We start from the raw sequence: 23404 nt of genomic DNA on the forward strand, positions 1-23404 counted from the left end.
CGCCATTTCTAAGTCAGTTGACGGCGTAAGGCCATCCTTAGAGAGTGTTATCTGGTTGTGGGAGTGTTGTTTAGTTCCTAGGATATTAGAGATGGTTTTCCATGTGCTTTTCATGTTGCCTTTTGCTTCTTTGAATCTAGTCTCATAATATGAAAGTTTAGCTTTTCTTATGATACTGGTAAGCACTGATGAGTACCTCTTAACTACTTCCTTTGTAACTAGGCCAAATCTAAATTTCTTTTCATATTCGTGTTTTTTGTTGATTGATTCGATTATGCCACTTGTGAGCCACATTATATATTATATATCACTATATTATATATTATATTATATTTATATTATATATTATATTATATTATATATTATATTATATTATATATTATATTATATTATATATTATATTATATATTATATTATATTATATATTATATATCACGAGAAATTCAGAAACATAAAATATACCTTTAAAATTTTGTCATATATTGTATAAAGAACACTGTTTCCCAAAAACGGTGGGTTTTCTGAGTGGAAGAAAACGTATGTCTGGAAGCTGACTCTAACCTCCCCAAGCTGCGCGCGCATTGACCCAAGGTTATATAAACCGGGACGGAGACGGCGTGGGCCCCTTTCTCAAGCCAGCAACTGCTCTTACATAACGACTCACTGCTGCTCAGCGAGTCGTAAACACAGAAGTTTAGCCCGCTCAACTGTTCTCCCAGCATGGACCCTACACCAGTTCCTCTCGACAACGACGAGGAGCGTCCCGTCAGGGGCGTCCTGCCCTTCTCAACATTTAAGGTAGTGTTTGTGTTTTGTTGGTGCGCCGGACCAGTGTTTGTCTCTGTGTTGGCGCGCGCGCTCTGATGCACGCCTGCTGGTTCAGCCTTGGTGACCAAATGCAGGTGCAGTGGTCCTAGAGGGGGTGGTGACCCTCGGTGTTATTGGGCACTGGTTTTTCTCCAGTAGGTGGCTGTAATTTGGAGCACACTCGGGAGGAGGCCTGACCACCCCCCCCCCCCCCACCCCCACCCTCACCCTGTCGACGTGAGGCTTTACATTCAGGTTTGTTTTAACTTTTGCTTATTGCCTATAAGTTATTAGGTAAAGTCAGCTAGGTTAGGCTAGCTGCCGAGTTACAGGCCTCTGGCCACTAGCTTTGTTTTCATGGACTAGTTTTTCCATAAGTTTCCTTAACTTATTAATGAATTTAATGCAGTGTCAAGCCCCATGTTTCTTTTGCAGGTTGTACATTTAGGTTTATTTAACTTTTGCTTATTGCCTTTAAGTTATTAGGGAAAGTCAGCTAGGTTAGGCTAGCTGCTGTGTCACACGCCTCTGGCCCCTAGCTTTGTTTTCATGGACTTGTTTTCCCACAAGTTTCCTTAATTTACTACTGAAATTTATGCAGTGTTAAGCTGCATGTTTCTTTAGCTGGTTTGTTTTAACTTTTGGTCATTGCCTATAAGTTAGTAGGTAAAGTTAGCTAGGTTAGGCTAGCTGCAGTGTCACAGGCCTCTGGCCCCTAGCTTTGTTTTCATAGATTTGTTTTTCCATAAGTTTCCTTAATTTATTATTGAATTTTATGCAGTGTCAAGCTGCATGTTTCTTTAGCTGGTTTTACATTTGTTTGTTTAACTTTTGCTATTGCCTTTAAGTTATTAGGTAAAGTTAGCTAGGTTAGGCTAGCTGCAGTGTCACAGGCCTCTGGCCCCTAGCTTGTTTTATGGATTTGTTTTTCCATAAGTTTCCTTAATTTACAGTATTAGTGAATTTTATGCGGTGTCAAGCTGCGTGTTCCTTTGCTGGTTTTACATTTATGTTTGTTTAACCTCTGCTTTGCCTTTTATGTGATTATGTAAAGTCAGCCAGCATGTGTTAGTTGTAGGCATCTCCAGACGTCTCGTCGGGCCGGTTTAGCCCGCACGTTCGTCCCCAGATGTTCTTGCCTGGCCGGTTTAGCCCGCACGTTTGTCCCAGACGTTGTCGTAAGTCCGGTGTAGCCCGGTACATTTGTTCCCAGACATTTCGTCCGACTGGTATAGCCGGCACGTTCGTACCCAGACGTTTTCGTCTGGCCGGTGTAGCCCGGTACATTTGTTCCCAGACGTTTCGTCCGGCTGGTATAGCCGGCACGTTCGTACCCAGACGTTTTCGTCTGGCCGGTGTAGCCCGGTACATTTGTTCCCAGACGTTTCGTCCAGCTGGTATAGCCAGCACGTTCGTACCCAGACGTTTTCGTCTGGCCGGTGTAGCCCGGTACATTTGTTCCCAGACGTTTCGTCCAGCTGGTATAGCCGGCACGTTCGTACCCAGACGTTTCGTCTGGCCGGTGTAGCCCGGTACATTTGCTCCCAGACGTTTCGTCCGGCTGGTATAGCCGGCACGTTCGTCCCAGACGTTTTCGTCTGGCCGGTGTAGCCCGGTACGTCAATTCCACCACGTTTCGTTCGAATGCTGTAGCACAATATTCCCGTGTTTTCCTTGGTTGCGTGTACCAGATGTTGGTCTGCCTGGAGTGCCCGGTTACGCAGGCCCCTTCCTCTTCCCAAGTTTTCAGCGTCCAGCCTAATGCCTGGCCGTGCGGTCTGCCGCTTGAGCGACTTCAAATCAAATCAAATGTTTATTTAGGAAAGGTACATATATACAAGAGATTTTACGAGTAATGGATTTAATTCTAATTATTGCGGTCATTTTTAATTAATTCTGTTCAATTTTATTACATTCCTTTATTTAGACTTTCAGCTTGATTAGTTTCATTACGCGGCAAATTTAGGAAATTTATAGCATTGCTTACACCTCTTGCCTTAAAAAAAAAAAAAAAAAAAAAAAAAAAAAATCTATTCGTAAAAGAATTCGTATTTTCATGTCAATTTAGTAAACGGGAGCCCGCTCCTGTTTTGGTGATTTACGTTCCTCCATCATTAACCAAACGCTTACTAAAATAACTTGTTATATCCTTAGTCTCCCAGTCATGACGTGTATTAAGACTAAAGTTTTCCTCAATTTAGCATGGAGCAAGCCTCTGACTTTAGATTATCCCTGCACTTGTTTTATGAGTCAATTCCCTCAGCAGTTTGTTACTGCAATTTATGCATTGCGTTTGCTCCACGTTTTATTTAACTTTTCTGCCGCGATTAAACTTTCAGTTTATTCCTCAATTTAGTCGGAAGGTACTGCTGCTTCCCAGCCGACGTCCTTCCTGTGACGAGTTAAGCCGGCGATGTTTTCAGTTTTATATTTATTTGGTCATATAAATAGGCGGCCTCCCAGGCCGCTGGTTTATCGATCCAGACGTGTTGTCTGCCCGGTGTAGCCCGGATGTCACAGCGGCCTCCTAGGCCGCTGGTCGCGAAGTCCCAGCTGACGTGTCTTTTTTCACTCCTTTTCGTTATTGTATTTGGTTGTATTTACCTCGGCTCAGTGTTAATCCCGTTTCTCTAAAGAGTTATAGTCCAGCTTCATTTTGAGCATACTTTGTTTTGCAATTTATAATTATTTATAATTAATTATAGTTATAATTGGTTTATAATTTTATTATTTACACCATTTTATTTAAGATTATTCATGTAATATAAAATATTACATTGTTAGGCTTTTACAACGACGTCGTCCCAGCCGGTGTTGTTCCTGCAGAGGATGGGCCAGCTGGTGGCTCGGCCGTAGCTGTTGCAGCGGGCGCCCTCACAGACTCGGCTAGTTTCAGCAGACGATGTTACAGCTGCTAACACCCCAGTTCCATCTTAGGCTTCCCGGCAGCCGATGCTTCAGTCAGGAACCTCCAGCTGAAGCGTTCCAACCGACGTTGCGCCCAGCAATTTATTTTTCTTCCATTCTGTGGCACTTGCCGTCATCGGTTAATTACGATATTACATTGTATTCTTACATTGTACGATTATTTACGACATTGTATTCTTAATATTATTCCTTATTACAGTTACTGGATGACGGTTCCCTGCCGTCGATTTCACTTTGCTCCTGTTCTAAAAGATGTAGCCGAAGTTCACGGCGCACTAGCTGCGGCTTGCAGACGCTCATTGACAACACAAGACTACACTCAGCGGCCACTTAAGGCAGACTCCTTGGCTTCTATCCAGCCCTATCACCTGTCTGGAGGCAAAGATGGGATGGAGACCAAGGGTAATGTTCCCCGCTCACATTCTACATCCGCTTAGGACACAAGCATGTTATAGATTTGGCTTTAAGAATTGGTTTTTATTCCATTTTATGGTTTATGTATATATTGCTTTATTGTATATACCCGTTCTTGGTATATGTATTGTTATATTCAAGATTTATAGTGTTTCGTATTATCCCTGTTTATAGTTGCTTTGTGCTTCTTTGCTGCTCTCCTACTGGCTTTCTCCCACCTACATGCTAGTAAGAGTAAGGAACCCCTTCTCCTTAATCCTTCTCCCGCTGGCCCTCGCGGGATTGGGGGTGCTCCGCCGGAACCCCCAAAGTGATAAGCCTGCAGATAGCTAAGAAATATTCCCATGAATTGTAATTAGTCTAATTAATGCAACTTTCATTTACTACCTATGGATGTAGTTATTAATTGTAATTGATCTCTCCTTTATCATTAAGGATTATTCATTATAATTATTCCTTAATACTTTATTGTTATGCACTAGTCAATAATTATTTATCATTCATCCTAATTAGCTATTTGATTCATTAAAAATAATTGCTTATCATTATACTATTTGTTATTATTATTATTTATTATATAATAATAATTTTATTAATTATTAATTTATTATTTATTAATTTATATAATAAATTAATTTATTATATATTAATTTATTATATATCAATTTATTATTTACCATTATAAAATAAACAAGTCCCCAATCTGAGCACGTTTTCTTCCAACCTCAGAAAATATATATTTTTTGTATATATTTTGAACCACATACTCATCCCGTGAGTCTTAGTTTACTGTGCCCCCCATATTCATCACGTCACTCAAGGGGTCTGTGTAATTACCCAAAGCTAATTACCCCCGAGGACCAGGACCTAGATTCAGGAAGTTCTGTGTATTTCTTCGTAAGTGGGTTTGCTACGAAGGTTCCTAAGTGCGCCCTAAGAAGATGCTTAGGTGCAATTCAATAACGTCCACTTAGGAAGAAAATTGTTAGCTCACCTGAGTACCGATAGAGGTCACTACTGTGTTTCGTTTGGCCAATCAGAGAGCAGCAACATTCTTCATATTGAAGATTTAGCGCTGGCGTAACGGAGCTCTAATGCCTCCTATTTACGTCGAATTTTCTTATAAAATTAGTGTATTTCGAAGTAAAACAATGTTTTTTCAACTTCTACAGGCAGCACCGACATTGTAGTAAACAAATATGTTACATTTGTTGTTTACCTAAGTAATTCTAAGAGATACTGTGTAGCTGTCCTTGTTGCTCGGAAGATGCGCTGACAATTATTGTATATATTTACTGAATTTACCCAAGGGCCACTAACTATCTAGTGGCCTGGAAGAGGACAGAAAGCCAGCGGCTTGTTAAAGGGCCCGCCAATTGTCTTAATGATATTTTTAGCTGGAATTTGGCATTTACGGCTTCAGCGGGTAGATGGTTCCATGGGTTTATAGCCCTCTTGGTGGAAAGAAACATCTGTTTTCAGTCCTACTTGAGAGAACATACTCTCCAACACTATATCTGTGATTGCCCTGCTATCAGTGACTTCATACCAAATGGTATGAGGTATTTTGAGCTCTGTAATTACTTCATACACTCAGGAATATTGGAAGATATTCTTGTGCTGCACCCAGATTTTGCCAGTGGAGGCTAATAGATCAGCATTAAGTATTTTGTTCTCTCCTAATTCCATGTATGACTGGCCATCCTGTGAGGTGAGGATGTTGGATGAGCTTGTAGCTGGTTTTTGATCTACACTGTGTGGTCCTTTATACAGAATAGGGAAGCAGCACATTGCTGTGTATACCTAAACATGTTTAAAAATACATTGTTTGAGAGGAGTCTGGTAGAAACTGGTAAGAGTAATTATAATATAATGTTTCCATGATTCAGTGCTTACCTCTTGTGAAAATTGCTTAGAGTTGTTTAGTCAGTTGATTTGTTTTTTGTATTGAGGCTGGTATTTTCTAAATTGATTCCATGTACAGTATGTCTAACCATCCTGTGAGATGGGAGTACTAGATAAACTTATAGCTAGTTTTTTATCTACACTGTGTAATATTCTATATAGAATAGGGTAGTAGTACATTGCTGTGTATACCTAATCTTCTTAATAAAAAAAATTAGTAATAAAGATTTTAAATTATAGTTTGTATTATTACAAATTCAGTACTGTATTATCCTTATTAAATCATGTTGACCATGGATCATTAAGATCTCATGTTTAAATGTAATAGTCATATTTCTTTTGAACTGCTAATCCATGCTAATCATTCATTAAATTGTGCATTATGTCTCAATTTTTCACTTCCTTGGATATACTGTACAGTACAAAAAGATAGGATAAAAATAAACCAGTAATATTTCTTTCATTATATTTTTCATTTAAATAACTGCATCAATATTTTTACAGCTGACAGGATTTGTTTTACCATACAGGTGCATTATTTGTTAAAAAAAAAATTTGGTTTATTGTTACACACAATGGTGCTACATAGCCTTCCCAGCTTGGTGCCTTCTTTTAATACTTACTGATTAAAAAATAAATAATAAATACATTTTATTCAGGAAAAGTACATACAGTCGATTTACAAACATAATGTTGGATTTATAGACAGAGCTAGTATATAGAATACCTAAAGCTACTAATACTCATAGCATTTCGGGCAAGGTGTGGGGGAAAAAACACAGACTAAAACTTAATAGTAATCGGGATTAGGCATAAATTGTGTTGAAAGAAGGAATAAAAAAATACAAAAAGGGGGGTTAACATAGCATAAATCAGCAATTGCACATGTTGGTGAACAGCGTTGTTTAAAAAATAGCAAGACATGGGTTGACATTTAGGAGGTAAGTTAGGTTACATGGAGTTAATTAGGCAGTACTTGGTTTAACTCTTAAACTGGTTGAGAGAGGTACAGCCTTTGGCATGATTCGGGAGGTCATTCCACATTCTGGGTCCCTTGATTTGTAGAGCACTTCTAGTTTGGTTACACACAGCCAAATTGTGTAACAGGAAGAGGTCTTGGACACAAATTTGTTCCATGCTAAATGTAGAGGAATCAGCTGAATATTCCTCAAATAAAATAAGTTGCCTCAGCTTATAAGGTAAATAAAATAAGCATTTCTCAAATAAGTAGCTGCCTCACCTCACTGCCTTACTACTACATAGCCTTCCCGGCATGGTGCCTTCTTTTGATAATTACTTGTTCCACACCCAAATTGTATAACAGGAAGAGGTCTTGGACCCCTACTTCCCTCTCTCTTTTTTAATAGTCTATATAGTTATAATTATAGCTTTAAGTATTCAGTGAATAAAGTTTTTGACATTTTACCCTTCTCCTTACCTAACATCATTTGTGCAGCATATTTTTATTTTATGTCTCACCCAGATTTAATTTCAAAATAAAACCAAACTAAATAAATTAGAAATGGGTATGTATAGCTAAGGTACACCCTTACTACTAGGTGAACAGGGTCATTTGGTAATAGTAAATGATCCCATCAGGCAGGGCTCATCACCTTCTCTCATATTTCATGTTCACCAGTGTTTATTTACTTAATAACTACAGGTATAATATCTTGCTATTATAAAACTAATTCTACTATCATAAAAGACATATTTACTTTAAGTTTCAAGCAGAGAATGCTTATATAACTAACACGAAGGACTCCTCTTCACTAGATTCAATTTTTATAATCTTTTGATTATGTTCCAAAATCTTAAAATCGATCCCAGTGTTATGTATTAGAGAAAAATTGAGTTATATCCAGTTTACGTAAAGCTACGAGTGGTCAAAACCACACTAGATCCCGGAATGAACTTACAAAGGTTTTTCCACTTAGTGTAGCTACCTGAATACCGCCATAGCCGCCATGAAGGCGCTAAGAAGGAAAACATTCGTAGCTAAGAAGAAAAACCTTCATAAGTACCTTCCTGAATCCGGCCCCAGGTCTCCTCCGGTTTGTAGTTTGGTCCACCAGGCTGTTTGACGCAGCTGTCATTTACACATATTACATTTATATGTGGATAACTAATCAATCATTGACTTTAACATTAGTAGCCCAACGTCTATAAGGATGATGAGTTGATTTATGAGAGCAGTCAAAGCTAACTAGCCTAATTTGCTACTTTTTTATTTATTTATTTTATTTTATTTTATTTATTTTTTTTTTTTTGAGATATATACAAGAGTTGTTACATTCTTGTACAGCCACTAGTACGCGTAGCGTTTCGGGCAAGTCCTTAATCCTATGGTCCCTGGAATACGATCCCCTGCCGCGAAGAATCGTTTAAAATCGTTATTTATATATACAAGAGTTCTTACATTCTTGTAAAGTCACTACCACGCATAGCGTTTCGGGCATGTCCTTAATCCTAATTTTGACCCTGGAATACAACCCTCCAAACCGTGTACCCATTCACAGCTGGGTAAACAGAGCTAGGCTACTGTTAAGGATTGGCACCTGGTCAATTCTCCCCGGTAGATACTGTACAAACGAGTGCTTTACCACTATGCCACGGGGACTGTTTTCTTAACCCAATCTGGCAGCAGGACTCGAGAGAGAGAGACCATCCAGATGTGCTGCTTCTAAACAGCACATACATAATCACTAAAAAAACTTCTCTAAATATCTTTCCGGCAGAACAATTCAAATAAAAATCGTTCAATAACTTGAATTTTTTTATTAAGCTCTTGAGGGTAAAGCGTTTGAACCTAAGAATTGTCTCAGTCATTCTCTGTTTTACTGTTATTAAACATATATTAAACTCAAACCAAACAAATCACCAGACGAAGTATTTGCCAGTTGTGCTTAAGAATGTTAGTAATAAAACACCTGGTGTTATTCTTCACCTTTATATTTTTCTGGTTAATCCCTATTTACATCGTGCAGTTCAGGTTTCGTCGCCATACTATACTTTTTAATTTAGTTAATTTATCACATAATGGATTCAGGGACTAAACACACAATTTATTTATCTAAGCAAGTTACAATCTTGAGGAGCTAGCCACAATTCCACTCAGGAATCTGTACACCAGTTGATTGACAGTTGAGAGGCGGGACCAAAGAGCCAAAGCTCAACCCCCGCAAGCACAATTAGGTGAGTACAAAATTCATAACACATCGTCACATCAACAACATGGGTTCGAGATCGACCACAAGTACAGTTTCTAAATTAAGCAAATGCCATATGTGGAGAGCTAGTGTCACAATTGATATGTTTGTCCTGCACATTTCCACAGTAGTTTGCTTGGGTTCTTTTAATTATATTAGATATCAACTTGCTATATCATTGAAGAGAACCTCCTAAGTACTATATTGTATATATGCTGGTAAGAAGTATAATAATCCTGAGAAATCGTGTAAATTATGTTGTACGAGTGCTTCCAGTTAAGTAGTATAGTTCATTTGTGTGAACTATGCATCCCCCCCCCCCCCCATTGTAAATATTCGTGGGTTTCAGACCATACGGCCACGGCTTACCCTCGCCGCGGTCGAGGGTAAGAACACCGGATGTATACCCAGTATTACAAGTAAACATTAGCAATAACAATTATGGAAAGTTCCTTCACCTATACATAGACAAGAGACTGAACTTCAACACCCACATACAACACCTAAGGGAATGATCTGAAAGAGAGAGAGAGGGAGAGTAAAAATATCCACTGAGGTCTGATTAAGTCCTTTTGGGGACCTTAATCATTAGGACGTCCAATGATTAACGCAAAGTGAAGCGTATTCAGATGGTATATTGACAACATTCAGCATATCTCATAATGACCTAGTAGTACTTGGTGCACAAATACCTTTTCCAAAGGAATCGCAAAACATAATTAAACACAACTGTACCGTACAGTGTTATATATTTATTTCAGTTTGAACAATTTTTAACATTAAAGGCCAAATCCTTTAATTGGTTGAAATTGGTTTTAACATTCGAAATCTAATTTGTTGATGTTAAATAATATAAGGTTCAAATTTATTAAGATACATACTTTAAAAAAAAATTCTATTTGAAATTTAAATAACATAAAAAGAGTACAGAATATAACAAATACCGACTATATAAAAGACCTGACACTTGCAGCACTTAATTATGCTATTGTAACACATTGAAAGTAATAACATTATTTGATTCAGCCAAGCATTTGGTAAGGTTATAATAATAATAATAATGTATTAATTAAGTATTTTAAATTATAATTCACAACTTGCTAGCGCACAAGAAACAAATCCACGAATTATCATTACATTCTGTAACACCTACACATGATCCATGGTGCCAAATATTATTAAATCTATCATACCTATGATAGAATCTATCATAGGTATTATCAAATCCCGCTCACTGAACGTGCTAAACAACTAACTGCGTTCGTGACACCCGAGGTTGTTTTTGAATATCAAGTGTTACCGTTCGGCTTGCGTAATGCCCCTGCAACGTTCCAGAGGCTAATGAACTCTTTGCTCGCTAATGTGCCAAATTGTTGGGCATATTTGGATGATATTGTGCTCTTTGATAGTAATTGGGCTGACCACATAGTAAGGTTACGCCAGTTGTTTACAATTTTGAAAAATGCAAATCTGACCTTAAATGCAAAAAAGTGTCATTTTGGCCAAGGCACAGTGATGTACCTCGGTTATGAAGTGAGCCAAGGAAAAGTGTTACCTCGGCAAGATAAGATCAGTGCCATTCTGGAGTATCCCGTGCTTAAGTCTAAAAAGAACATTCAACGTTTTATCGGTATGTGTGCGTACTATCGATGCTTTTGTCAGTACTTTTCCAGTGTTGCCACTCCTCTCACAGACTTGTTGTGGAAGGCCGTTAAATTTAAGTGGTCATCAGACTGTGCAGAGCATTTAAAAATTAGAAATTGATCTTAGCTTCCACCCCAGTGCTCGCTAGTCCAAGGTTCGACCGACCGTTTAAAATTCATGTTGACACGTCTGACTCGGGTGCTGGTGCAGTGTTGTTGCAAACTGGGGATGATCAGGTGGAACACCCAGTATATTATTACTCTGTGAAATTTGACAAGGCGCAACGCAATTATTCAGTGGTAGAAAAAGAGGCGTTGGCGCTAGTGTTAACATGTAAAAAGTTCGAAGTTTACCTCACAGGTAATATAGTGGAAGTGTACACGGACCATAACCCACTAGTCTTCATGGATCAAATGAAGGGGAAGAATAAACGCATCCTCAGGTGGGCGTTGTACCTACAGGACTTCAATCTTTCCATTAGCCACCTACCGGGCCGACTCAACGTGATGGCCGACGTTCTGTCCTGGTTGCCTGAGTAACATTCATCTGGGCCACAGGAAGCCATTTACCAACTGTCATGCTTTAGTTATTTTTTTTTTTTTTGTAGGTTCTCCTGTGACATTAAATATTCCGTGTCCAATTTATTTACTTCCCTGTTTTTTTTTCGTGTGTGTATGTGTTTTTTTCTTTCAGAGAATTCCTTTGTACTTTTCCCTGCAGATAAATTGTTGTTTTGATTGATTTTTCTTCTGTGTCATAGATTTTCCTGTTTTATTCTCTGCATACTCTTACAAAAAAATATGACTACTATTCTAGCAGTCACATTTTTTTTTCTCTGAAGGGGGGAGGAGTGTTACGACCCTGGGTTCCTCAGTGGAAACCAGAGGTCAAATTGAGCTAAATAAATTACTCTTTTTATTTGGTGCGCTTGTCGAGGTTCATTCCTATCTTCCTTGCCAGACGTAAGACGAATCTTGATTGCTCACAAAACCTTCAGACTCTTGAGCTTGTTGTGGATTAAGTATAATATTGTAGTAATTACTTACTTTCCCTAGACCGAGTAAAGTAAACAATATGGTACATAGGTGAAGATTGTAATGTGTATAGCTGCACGATCAATTAGGCTCTTCCCGGCACCACTCAACTCGGGAGGCCTGATCTGGTCGCTGGATGCTTTCTTCTCTGCTGGCGTTCGAGGTGTAAACATCTGGACTGCGGGACTCGGCGCTTCTCCCCTTCTGCCTTATACTCTCCCTTACCTATTTCTATGTCTAGTGTCTATGTTAAGTATAGAATGTTTATTGTACCTATGGCTTTGTAAGATTGGTGTAGACCTTGGGTAGTATTTGCCAATGTTTTGTGTTTTGGGTACCCCCTAGTACTGTGTTGTGATAGGGTACCACGTGGTCTCACTATCCTAAGCGCTTCAAGCTTCAGGTTCTTCACTAGTAGTACTTTACCCTAGCTTGTTCTTAGTGTAAACCTTAGTGTAGTGTAAATAGATCTCCCCTATTTGATAACTCTTAATGCTAACTACTGCCCCTACATCCATTTTATACTAGATCCCCATAGTACAGACCACAATTTATAACAGTCACCCACAATCTGTGCATCATCGTGACTACCTAATAGTGACAACAGTTGGTTGCCGTTACAATTATTGAACTGCAAATTACCAATATTCCTATGCCTAGCGTTATAATCACCTATAATGATGGTAGGCTCAGTCTGAATACAGATAGGAAGGTCAGCATAATTAAAGTTACAATGAGCTGATTATTTAGTACATAGTTGTTTTTCTCTTAAACTGGATGATAGAGGGGGAGTCTTTAACGTGATTGGGAATACATACATACATACATACATACATACATACATACATACATACATACATACATACATACATACATACATACATACATACATACATACATACATTCATACATACATACATACATACATACATGCATACATACACACATACATGCATACATACATGCATACATACATGCGTATATACATACATATATACATACATACATACATACATACATACATACATACATACATACATACATACATACATACATACATACATACATACATACATGCATACATACATGCATACATACATGCATACATACATATATGCATACATACACACATCTTCTTATCTTGAGGTTATCTTGAGATGATTTCGGGGCTTTAGTGTCCCCGCGGCCCGGTCCTCGACCAGGCCTCCACCCCCAGGAAGCAGCCCGTGACAGCTGACTAACACCCAGGTACCTATTTTACTGCCAGGTAACAGGGGCATAGGGTGAAAGAAACTCTGCCCATTGTTTCTCGCCGGCGCCTGGGATCGAACCCAGGACCACAGGATCACAAGTCCAGTGTGCTGTCCGCTCGGCCGACATGCATACAAGTACTGAAGTACTTAATGAAACAGACAGAGAGAAAGATCTAGGAGTTGATATCACACCAAACCTGTCTCCTGAAGCCCAAATAAAGAGAATAACGTCTGATGCGAGGCTGGCTAATATCAGAACGGCGTTCAGGAACCTGTGTAAGGAATTATTACGGACCCGAGTCCAGTGTCGTAGCACGGAGCAGTGACGACAACGCCATCTGTGAGTCCGCTCCCGAAACCCCCTCCAAATGGACGACGCCATCTAGTGAGGACGGGATATACCGGCCACAGGTGCTGGATTCCCGTCTTAATCAGCTCGTAATGTAGCCGCTGCTGACCTCTGGTGAGGTGGCGCTTAGACAGCAACGCCATCTATGGAGTGGATAGGTGGACGTTTGTGTCTAAGCCTGTAAGTGAGGTTCCCTAGTCCCAGCACTAATGACGTGTCTGATTACAGAGTCGACCTGGGACTGCTGTATTGGACGATGGATCAGTCTACCCAAGGCAGCCAAGGTCTCTCCACGAGTTTGCTCTGAAGAAGCTGTGAGTCGCCCTCGGACGGACACTGTTGAGAGTGTTAGCCTGCCTGTGACGTGGCAGTATCAGGAATCGCCTTATCCGGGGCTGGCTGGTGGAAGAGACTAGCCACTGTGGTGCTGAGAGAGGAGAGTGATCAGCAGAATCACACGAGGCTCCTGCCCAGGGCTCGCAACCCTAGTATCGGTCGTGGAGTGGCCTACACAGCGGAGCTGATCGGAACCTGCCAGCTACGGGCTGGATTGTGGTTGAAGGCCTCCACGACGGAGGTCTTCAACCACAAGCACCCAGGAGGTGATTGTGGTTGAAGGCCACAATCAGCCGACGGAGGCACCCAGTGGGACTGTGATTTGGCTGGCCTGTGGCCAGGGTAGATTCGCCGAGAGAATCAAAGAGGATTCATCGTGGGCCGAAGAAGGGAACCAGGGCTACTCATCGTGAGCACCGTGGAGCATCCTGTGTCTTCAGAGGAAGACAATTCTGTACATTATAGTGTTTATAACCCCCGTGTGACTGTTTATATATTTATTTATGGTGGTGGTGACAATATATATATAAATCCGAGCATTTGTATCCCTCCCACTTTAATTCTAACTTGCGTTACGGAACACATCCCTTGAAAGCCTCTACTAACTTGGGGCCGGATTCCCAAATTCTAATAACACCAGAAAAGAACCCGGTTGCGACCCAGTAGGGCCGTAACAGGAATCCTTCAGAATCTTGTACACCACATATGTAAGACCAATCCTGGAGTTTGCGGCCCCAGCATGGAGCCCGTACCTTGTCAAGCACAAGACGAAGCTGGAAAAAGTCCAAAGGTATGCAACTAGACTAGTCCCAGAACTAAGAGGCATGAGTTATGAGGAAAGGCTGCGGGAAATGCACCTTACGACACTGGAAGACAGAAGAGTAAGGGGGACATGATCACAACCTATAAAATCCTCAGGGGAATCCACCGGGTAAACAAGGATGAACTATTCAACACTGAAGGGACGCGAACAAGGGGACACAGGTGGAAGCTGAGTACCCAAATGAGCCATAGAGACATTAGAAAGAACTTTTTCAGTGTCAGAGTAGTTAGTAAATGGAATGCAGTAGGAAGTGATGTGGTGGAGGCTGACTCCATACACAGTTTCAAATGTAGATATGATAGAGCCCAGTAGGCTCAGGAATCTGTACACCAGATGATTGACGGTTGAGAGGCGGGACCATAGAGTCAAAGCTCAACCCCCGCAAGCACAATTAGGTGAGTACATACATACATGCATACATACATGCAAACATACATATATGCATACATACATGCAAACATACATGCATACATACATACACACATCAGACAGACAGAAGAGTTAGGGGGGACATGATCACCACATTCAAGATTCTGAAGGGAATTGATAGGGTAGATAAAGACAGTCTATTGAACACAAGGGGAACACGCACAAGGGGACACAGGTGGAAACTGAGTGCCCAAATGAGCCACAGAGATATTAGAAAGAACTTTTTTAGTGTCAGAGTGGTTGACAAATGGAATGCATTAGGAAGTGATGTGGTGGAGGCTGACTCCATACACAGTTTCAAGTGTAGATATGATAGAGCCCGATAGGCTCAGGAATCTGTACAGCAGTTGATTGTCGGTTGAGAGGCGGGACCAAAGAGCCAGAGCTCAACCCTCGCAAGCACAACTAGGTGATTGTGGGGTTTATGTACTCACCTAGTACAACTAGGTGAGTACATACATACATACATACATACATACATACATACATACATACATACATACATACATACATACATACATACATACATACATACATACATACATGCATACATACATGCATACATACATACATGCATACATACATGCATACATACATACATGCATACATACATGCATACATACATACATGCATACATACATGCATACATACATACATACATACATACATACATACATACATACATACATACATACATACATACATACATACATACATACATACATACATACATGCATACATACATACATGCATACATACATGCATACATACATACATACATACATACATACATACATACATACATACATACATACATACATACATACATACATACATACATACATACATACATATATGCATACATACATATATGCATACATACATGCATACATACATGCATACATACATGCATACATACATGCATACATACATATATGCATACATACATGCATACATACATATATGCATACATACATGCATACATACATATATGCATACATACATATATGCATACATACATGCATACATACATACATGCATACATACATGCATACATACATACATGCATACATACACACATGCATACATACACACATGCATACATACATACATGCATACATACATACATGCATACATACATGCAAACATACATACATGCATACATACATGCAAACATACATGCATACATGGTTTAATAGGGAATGTATGAAAACAAAGGAGCTGAACAAAAGGGCATGGAGGAACTTCCGTAATAACAGAACACCAGAAAGTAGAGAGAGATACCAGAGAACCAGGAACGAGTATGTTAGTGTGAGAAGAGCAGCTGAGAAAAGGTATGAAAATGATATTGCTAATAAAGCCAAGACCGAACCAAAGCTACTACACAGTCACATCAGGAGGAAGACAGCAGTGAAGGAACAGGTGATGAAACTTAGGGTGGGCGAGGACAGGTACACAGAGAATGACAAAGAGGTGTGTGAAGAACTCAACAAAAGGTTCCAGGAGGTCTTTACAATAGAACAAGGAGAAGTCACGGTGCTAGGCGAGGTGGCAGCAAACCAGGTGACCTTGGAAAGGTCCGAAATTACAAGAAATGAGGTCAAGAAGCACTTATTGGAGCTGGATGTGAGAAAAGCTGTTGGGCCGGACGGAATCTCACCATGGGTATTGAAAGAGTGTGCAGGAGCATTTTGCTTGCCACTCTCCATAGTGTATAGTAGGTCACTGGAAACGGGAGACCTACCAGAAATATGGAAGACTGCTAATGTAGTACCAATATACAAAATGGGTGACAGACAAGAGGCACTGAACTACAGGCCAGTGTCCTTAACTTGTATACCATGCAAGGTGATGGAGAAGATTGTGAGAAAAAACCTAGTAACACATCTGGAGAGAAGAGACTTCGTGACAACCCATCAACATGGGGGCAGGTAGGGTATATCTTGCCTTACAGGCTTGATAGAATTCTACGATCAGGTGACAAAGATTAAGCAAGAAAGAGAAGGATGGGCGGACTGCATTTTTTTGGACTGTCGGAAAGCTTTTGACAGTACCCCATAAAAGGTTGCTGCATAAGCTGGAGAAACAGGCAGTAGTAACAGGTAGGGCGCTCCAGTGGATAAGGGAGTACCTAAGCAATAGGAAGCAGAGAGTTACAGTGAGGGGCGAGACCTCAGAATGGCGTGAAGTCACCAGTGGAGTCCCACAGGGCTCTGTGCTTGGACCTATCCTGTTTCTGATATACGTAAATGAACTCCCAGAGGGTATAGACTCATTCCTCTCAATGTTTGCTGACGACGCCAAAATCATGAGAAGGATTAAGACAGAGGAGGACAGCTTGAGGCTTTAAGAAGACCTGGACAAGCTGCAGGAATGGTCGAACAAATGGCTGTTATAGTTTAACCCAAGCAAATGTAATGTAATGAAGATAGGGGTAGGAAGCAGGAGACCAGATACAAGGTATCATTTGGGAGATGAGATACTTCAAGAGTCAGAGAGAGAGAAAGACCTGGGGGGTTGATATTACGCCAGACCTGTCCCCTGAAGCTCATATCAAGAGGATAACATCAGCAGCATATGCCAGGTTGGCTAACATAAGAACGGCATTCAAAAACTTGTGTAAGGACTCTTTCAGAACATTATATATCACATGTCAGACCAATCCTGGAGTATGCGGCTCCAGCATGGAGTCCATATCTAGTCAAGCATAAGACTAAACTGGAAAAGATTCAAAAGTTTGCCATCAGACTAGTACCCGAGCTGAGAGGTATGAGCTACGAGGAGAGACTACGGGAATTAAACCTTACTTCGTTGGAAGACAGAAGAGTTAGGGGGGACATGATCACCACATTCAAGATTCTCAAGGGAATCGACAGGGTTGATAAAGACAGGTTATTTAACACAAGAGGCACACGCACTAGGGGACACAGGTGGAAACTGAGTGCCCAAATGAGCCACAGAGATATTAGAAAGAACTTTTTTAGTGTCAGAGTGGTTGACAAATGGAATGCATTAGGAAGTAATGTGGTGGAGGCTGACTCTATACACAGTTTCAAGTGTAGATATGATAGAGCCCAATAGGCTCAGGAACCTGTACACCTCTTGATTGACGGTTGAGAGGCGGGACCAAAGAGCCAGAGCTCAACCCCCACAAACACAACTAGGTGAGTACATACATACATACATGCATACATACATACATATATACATACATACACACACACATATGCAGACATGCATACATACATGCATATATACATACATACATACATACATACATACATACATACATACATACATACATACATACATACATACATGTATGTATGTATGTATGTATGTATGTATGTATGTATGTATGTATGTATGTATGTATGTATGTATTACAACAGAGATATTAGAAAGAACTTTTTTAGTGTCAGAGTGGTTGACAAATGGAATGCATTAGGAAGTGATGTGGTGGAGGCTGACTCCATACACAGTTTCAAGTGTAGATATGATAGAGCCCGATAGGCTCAGGAATCTGTACACCTGTTGATTGACGGTTGAGAGGCGGGACCGAAGAGCCAGAGCTCAGCCCCCGCAAGCACAACTAGGTGAGTACATACATACATACATACATACATACATACATACATACATACATACATACATACATACATACATACATACATACATACATACATACATACACACACACATACATACATACATACATACATACATATATACATACATACATACATACATACATACATACATACATACATACATACATGCATACATACATACATACATACATACATACATACATACATACATACATACATACATACATACATACATACATACATACACGTCCAGTCAGCATATAGCTATTTCGGGACAAAAATCCAATACAGTTTATATTGGTGAGACGCCACTGTGATGAGGAGTTTAAATATCACAGGAACTGTAGGTTAATGTGTGACATAAGTGAGGTTAGATGAGACATCTACAAGCATCAGCTGGAGGCTGATGGAGTGTTGTGGAGGCTGCTGGTACTATGTCCAAATGTTGGAGGGTGGATTTCCTCCCCCTCCCTCCCCCCCCCCCACATTGACCGCAGAACGTCTAAGGTTACTTTCCACTCTCGCTTACTAAGGGTATCGTTCCCCCCCCCCCCCCAACACACACACACATGCATCAGATTCTTAACTTAATATTTATGATTTACCAATTTATGTTACTACACTGACTCTCAATTTCACAATATTGTATAAACTTTGATGAATCGTTCGTCTATGGGTCATCCAATAATGTTAGCAGACTTCTAAATGTTACCACTGCTAGGCTTAGGCTCGGCTACAAGTACCTCTGGGAGTTTGTATGATCTGCTGCTTTGTATGATCTGCTGATACAAGAAACTGATGGAGAAGACTGTGCTGCCATCGTGATCAAGGTATTGCAGGATAAGTTAAGGTATTCAATCCAAAAAAATAACATCAAATCAGCTTATAGAGTGGGTACCAAATCATCTGGTACTAATAACAGGAGAACACGTATAAAACTAGATAGCTGCTCCCGCAAGTCTGATCTTGTCTCATCTGCAGTCGCTAGTAAATCCACTGTTTATGTGAATGAATGTCTGACCAGGTTCAGGCAAAATCTCTTTTTTAAACTGCGTGGTTTCTGCAAAAATTCCCCTACAATTAAACACTGTTTTGTGCGAGATGGTAAAATTATAGCTAGGAGGACTGACTCTGGAAAAACCTATTCAATAACCACTGAAGCTCACCTTAATTCTTTCCTCAGTGACTGTGGGATAGCTGCTGTATAGCCAGAATTCAAATTATAATCTCATTTAACTTCCATTGTGTACTTTAGCTCTGCCTTTCCTTTCAAAAGGTTTTAACTTTAGTTAAAAAAAATAATAATATTGTCATCTTTATTATAGTCTTTTTTCTTTTTACTCCCATGTTCCATAGAACACTGGCTTTGCCTGTGTCCTCTAGTATTAACTTCATTATCCAGTGTTCCTCAGTGCATCTCTATTTAAACTACCTCAGTTTGTTTTAGTGTAACTTTAGTATTCAACTAAAGTGTACTTATAATAGTATAGTAAGCAAGCTTTTCATTTTATCAAATCAAATCAAATCAAATCAAATGTTTATTTAGGTAAGGTACATACATACAAGAGATTTTACGAAGAGTGATGGATTTATAGATAGGGCTAGTACATACAATGCCTAAAGCCACTATTACGCAAAGCGTTTCGGGCATGAAAAACTTAAATGACTAAAGCTTAATACTAATTGAGCATAAAGAATAAAATGAAAACATGGAATGAAAACATAGCTGAAAAAGCAGCACAAATACAATTCTGTCGACAAACAGCGCTCTTTAAAAAAAAAAAGAGACAATGGTTGACAATAGAGGGGTAAGGTAGGGCACAGGGAATTTATTAGGTATAGCTTCGTTTTTATCTTAAACTGGTTGAGAGACATGCAGTCTTTAACATGGTTGGGAAGGTCATTCCACATTCTGGGTCCCTTGATTTGTAGAGCATTTCTAGTTTGATTAAGTCGTACTCTAGGAATATCAAAACTGTATTTATTTCTGGTGTGGTGTGGGACATTTGGGGCTTGAATCTAATTATTTAAATATTAATGTAGTAAATTAAATTACGAAGGACCACCCGCTTTTATAGTAAAGAGGGAAACTGAGAAATTATGATCATTTGATAATTCCTAGATGAACCAGTAACTATGGATAAAATACTAGAGAATATGATCATATAAATAATTAATGGGCTGTATAATTAAATGAATCAAACCCTCAAACACCTACATTGGGGGGTTATTACTGGAACTCAGTACGTCCAGGAACTAGTGTGGTTCGTTCACTAATCCAAGATATAATAATCTAATCCTATGAATTATTGTGAAATCAATGTCATTATCATTAATGGGAACATAGATTATGAATATAATAATGATAATCATAATAAACACATGTCAATCCAAAAACAGAGTTCTGCATGTAAAAAATTCCAGATAATAATTAAAGGAATACAAAGGAATCTTAGCTTAATGACGATTCCTTAAAGTAAATCACGACGCTTCCTCTGATTCTCCTGAGCTCGACTGGATGACGATTGGGATGGATTAACATGGGAGAGGACAGCTGGGAGAATTCTTCTCACGTGCTGCAAAACAAATATTTACAGTAGCAACTAATTAAACTACTGAATTTCTATGTTCAAGAAATTAATGTTAATAGTAGATAAGGGATAATGACCTGTAGTTTGGTGTTGGTATACGTCGTCACGACAAATCACCCAGCTACAATTCTACACCCTATCAGATGCATCAAATAAGGATAAGATACTTAGCTAATATGGGCACTGTATAAGTTTTAAGATTGCCGAAATTCGCGTCCCAGGCTCTGGCTTCACCTATCCTGGATAATGGCGCGCTTCACTGGCCAGTCACGTGGAATCACAAAGAACCAGATTTGATAAGTTCCTTATATTACACTGACACCAGTCGAAGATATTGTCTGCAAGGCCTTTCATGCCTCACAGTGGCGACTTTCATCTGGAGGATGGATAGCGTTTACCCTGATGACTGGGTAATGGCGTCTCCTCGTGAGCACGACGCGAACAGGTCCGCTCGAGAGCTTCTCAACACGTGTACTGGCTTGCTCTCCTTCCCCGCTCCGTGTCTCGCGTTCATTAGACAAGTTATTATCATGAATATTAGTATTTCTCGCAGTTGTGCTTGAAATGTTCGAGACAGGACGGGTTTATTATTTAGAAGAGTGAAATATTATTATTTGCCAGTTCAGTGATAGTAAACATATAATGGAGAGGAATTAATGTCTCTCCATGGCATTCACTTGTGACGTTAATTTTTATTACTAGACAACTGCTATGACTCTAACGCTCTATTCGGCTTTAGTTGGAGGTCAATTTATCTGTAATTAATTATCACACAGAACGCCTTGGTTATAGAGAATCGAATTCAATTCTCAGATACATTGGATATAATGTGTTTATTGCAATGAAATCTGACGCAATACTGGCGTCGGGTGACGTGAGAATTCTAGCCTATTGCACAGATGAAATTATTAGTACATGTGAATTCTACGTTGTGTTAATTTTACTTACTACAATGATTAGTAGAATTAGTAATAATTAATGAGAACACAACAGTGTTGTATTCGGTGTTGGAAATTTCCAACATGTGGTGCTCATGGGTAATAATGATTATAGATTTCATAATTGCTTTTTGACTTTTTTGGTCATCTATTGTTATTAATTATTCTAGTTCATTTTTTACATTCCTAGTTCCCATTAAGTTTTTTTTACTTAAAATTACCATTAAGTTTATATTACTTTACAATTTTTATTCTACTTTTTTCTTTGTTTTCTATTTTGTAATTTGCCATTCTTGCCTTGTTTTCCTGCAACCAGCCTTTTTATGCAGACAAGTATAGACCCAGAACTAAACCTCTTATCCACTATCTATGACAATCATCACTTTAATGATCTAAATTGCAGATATTTTACAGCACATGATGCAAACAATGTATTAACACATAATCACAATATCTCTTTAATCAACTTGTACGTTAGATCCCTAGGTAAACACTTCGATGATGTTAGTGCCTTGATTGAAACTATTGACAACAAATTCTCTTTTATTATACTTACTGAAACGTGGTTGAAAGAGGATACTACTCAACTCTTTAACATGCCTAACTACTCGGCAATTCACAACTGTCGTCAAATTCAGAGAGGTGGTGGCACTGCTCTTTACTACCACCAAGAACTAACATGCTTAAAAGTAATTAGAACTAGAGACTACTGTGGGGAGTATATCTTTGCCAGTTTCAGAGTCCAGGGTGCCGAGTCTGTCTTGTCTGTGGATGCAGTCTATAGAATTCCTAACACTGATGTGTCCGAATTCAGTTCAAACCTTAGAAATCTAATACTAGATAACAGACTGAACAAAAACCATCTAATTATCGCAGGGGACTTTAATATTGACCACTGCGAGCCTGAACACCCTACTGCTGTTAGCTTCCTCAACTGTATGAATTCCTGCTCCTCATACCCTTAATCACTAAACCAACTAGAATCACTGATAGTACTGCTACGACTCTAGATCACATCTGGACCAACATAACCTCTCCGCTTACTTCAGGTATAATCACCGATAGCACTACAGACCATTACCCCACATTTCTCTTAACTAACATTATCAAACCACCTCTTGAGTCAAGGGAGT

General features: G+C 39.5%; 1 long non-coding RNA gene across 1 annotated transcript; it reads left to right on the top strand.

Annotated features, from left to right (window-relative positions):
* Positions 1-610: 610 nt before the first annotated feature.
* LOC138354878 (uncharacterized) lies at positions 611-4853 on the top strand. The gene is made up of 2 exons (XR_011223693.1): positions 611-798; positions 3935-4853. It is a non-coding gene; the product is annotated as an uncharacterized lncRNA (long non-coding RNA).
* Positions 4854-23404: the final 18551 nt, after the last annotated feature.

This window comes from Procambarus clarkii, chromosome 65, assembly GCF_040958095.1.
Source record: "Procambarus clarkii isolate CNS0578487 chromosome 65, FALCON_Pclarkii_2.0, whole genome shotgun sequence".
Lineage (NCBI taxonomy): Eukaryota > Metazoa > Arthropoda > Malacostraca > Decapoda > Cambaridae > Procambarus > Procambarus clarkii.